At 30.1% G+C, this 3,279-nt stretch overlaps 1 long non-coding RNA gene across 1 annotated transcript; it reads left to right on the top strand.

Annotated features, from left to right (window-relative positions):
- Positions 1-450: 450 nt before the first annotated feature.
- LOC122000061 lies at positions 451-1,981 on the top strand. Its single transcript, XR_006116914.1, has 3 exons — positions 451-474; positions 558-677; positions 1,920-1,981. It is a non-coding gene; the product is annotated as an uncharacterized LOC122000061 (long non-coding RNA).
- The last annotated feature ends 1,298 nt before the right edge of the window (positions 1,982-3,279 follow it).

Below are 3,279 nucleotides of genomic sequence, written 5' to 3'. Positions count from 1 at the left end.
AGCATAAGAACTAGTTTTTCTTGTTCCCCTATTGACGCCAAGTAGCCATGAAGGATTTAGACTCATTGGATGATTATTAATAATTTGTAGCAAGCTAAAACAAATTTTATCAGTGCGAATCAATAATTAAGAGTAATCATATTTAGCGAAAATGACATATTCCTAACTATAGAGTTTTTTCACAGGTAACCAAGCAACATAATGAAGACTATAAAAATCTCTTAAGATTAATGGGTGTGCCTACTATTGAGGTAAACTAGTCCACTTTCACTTATTGAATTCTTTATCCTTGCTACAAGAATTTGAACTAACAATGTCACAGTTTTGCTTTCTCTTGCAAACATTTCCTAAAGCTGCATGCAATTGCTTAATATACAAGTATTGTATCTCTTGTTTTAGAAGTTAAACTCATCTTTTTGATCTAAAGGCACCCTGTGAAGCAGTCAATGCGTAGCTCTTTGCAAAAGTGACAAGGTAAAATGATACAATGTAACACATTTTGTTTTATTTTTTTAACTTTAATATCCTAAATGTATTTCTTTGTTATCAATCTCTAGGTATTTGCGGTTGCCTCAAAAGACATGGATACTTTAACTTTTGGGGCACCAAGGTTTCTCCGTCATTTAATGGATTCTAGTTCCAAAAAAATCTCTGTGATGGAATTTGAAGTTTCAAAGGTATATTTATTCTGCTTATTGCTAATTGAATTACTGTATTTATTCACATCCTTATTTTTCAGGTTCTTGAAGAGCTAAGACTCGCTATGGATCAGTTTATTGATTTGTGTATTCTCTCTGGATGTGATTATTGTGATAGCATTAAAGGTAAACTTTTTTATGAGATATTGTACATTCAACAAGTTTAAAATACAAGGCTAGTACTCTAATGCTTACTGTTTACGAAATTTGATAACTAATGTTCATTCAAATCTCTATTATGATAATGCTTGTGTGGTTGAATATGGTGTCAGTGCTACAACTGTTCCATGTCTATATTACTTGGGCTTGATATAGTGTTCAACATGAGTATGATCGCAATCTCTGACATGACTATTTTTACAAATTGTACATGTGTTCAATAGGATTAGTGATTGTTCACTCTTAGTGTCACTGTTTGAGTGTCATTATCCAAGTATCTATATCCAACGCAGATTTGGGTAGTTATGTCATGCTTTGAAAATTTCTATTTTTTTTTAAATGTTTGGTTGAAGGGAAAAAAATTTTGTTTCTACATTTGATGTTCCATGAAATAAATTATACACATACCTTTGCCCAATACCTCATTCTAACATTTGATGTTACATGACACTTATTTAGTTGTTTCTGCATTATGCAATGACTGACGGTAAAATTATATTTTGTGAATACCAGAGTTCTTTTCCTTTAAGACACAGCCTTGATATTCCTCTTCCAATGTGTTACTCATGAATGCAGCTGATTGAGAGAGAATTTTTTTATTATTAGAACCATATTTCGATAAGGCTCCTTGAGTCACATGGAGTACATTAGTTGGAAGAGTTTCTCCATTTCTTCTAGCAGTGGCTAACAGTTCTACAACATGTACAAATAGATACTCAAAGATTATGTTCAAGGGTAGTCATAAGTCTGAGTCAATGTAAAACTTGATAAAGTTGCAAAAAATCCTCTTTAAACCAGTCATTAGTTGAAAATGTAAGAGAAGGAGGAAAATTTGTAATTGTCTATTTTTCCCTAACGGGATGAAAGTAGTTTTTTAGTTGCTCTTATTCATTGGTAGTCATATTTATAGTAATTTTGACTATAACCACCTCAAACATGCAACTTCGAGTATAAAATAGCATGTTTCCTTATATTGCTTGTTTTCCAGGAATTCATGTTGTCATGTAGACTATAATCTGGAATTCTAGAATTTTATAAGTTTTGTTGAATTTTTCTTTTGAGGTCGGGCAATTCGTGAGGCTTGAGTTTTTTTGATGCAAGAAGTGAGCTTTGTTAGGATGTAGCTTGCCTTGCTAATTTGTAAATTAAAAGCCATATGGAGAACAACAAATGGAAAACATGTGATTTAATGTATATGGAGAACAGTAATGGAAAACATGTATATTTTGATGAGTAACAACTCATTTTGTATATTTTTGTATATGTGTGGCTACTTATATATGGATGTTTATTTTGGATTTAATATAGTAAATATTTAGTTTTGTATTGGTGGTTTGCTTATAGTAAAATAAGATTGGTTGTTTGGTATTAATGAACATTAAAGACAACAGTTAAAAATATTATAAAAACTATGTAAACCACAATGATTTTTTAAAAAAAAAAGTGATAAAAGACAACGGTTTTATCCGTTGTAAAATATATTAAAACTGTTGTAAAAAAAAAGCAAAACGAGTAAATATTATCTACCACAACAGTTTATATCTGTTGTAAAAATAGTCTACTACAATGGTTTATTTCTGTTGTTGAAATTAGCTATCACAACGGTTTTAAAACGTTGTCGTATCCTTCGTAGTCAAATTTTGAGCATATATACAACAACGGATAAAAACCGTTGTTAAATGTCTACAAAGACAACGGATTCAAAACCGTTGTCGTAGGGTAATACATTCTACAACACCCTCAGTTACAACGGTTTTTTGATCCTACGACAACGGATAATATCCGTTGTCGTTTGCAGTTTTTGTTGTAGTGGAAAGTGGAGTTTTTATTTTACCAAGATGGGCACTCATATATTTTTGAGAAGAAAAGTTCCAATCCAAGAAGCAAGATATATTGGAACTAATATGTATGTCTAGTATGTAGGGGTCTTGCTTTTATTAGACTTAACATGGATCCAAATTTTATGGATTATACCTACATATTTTTTGTTTAAATTGTATGATACATTTGTGGTTCAATAATAAGAAATTTGATTAGTTGTACTTTCATAGTATTTTAATTTATATTATTTATAATGGTTTAATTAAGCAATTCATGGTGTAAATATAATAGACGACGATTTTGTAAATAAAAAAATAACGCTTTTTAAGTATTACAAAAGCATTGTCTTTGCAAAAAAAAGACAATACTTTTTAAGCGTTGTAAAAGTGTTGTCTTTGCAAAAAATAACAACGCTTTTTAAGCGTTGTCTTTGAGCAGACTTTTAACAACAGTGTTTTTAACAACGTTTTTTTAGTCACATAGTTTCAGCTTTTTTCTTGTAGTGATATTTATTTTATTCCTATCTTTTATTCTTAAGAAAATAAATTATCTAAATTAAATGAACTCTTAAATGATCCAAAATTTCATATTTTTCAGTCAT

This window comes from Zingiber officinale, chromosome 7A (assembly GCF_018446385.1).
Source record: "Zingiber officinale cultivar Zhangliang chromosome 7A, Zo_v1.1, whole genome shotgun sequence".
Classification (NCBI taxonomy): Eukaryota; Viridiplantae; Streptophyta; class Magnoliopsida; order Zingiberales; family Zingiberaceae; genus Zingiber; species Zingiber officinale.
This window is presented reverse-complemented; position numbering and strand designations above follow the sequence as displayed.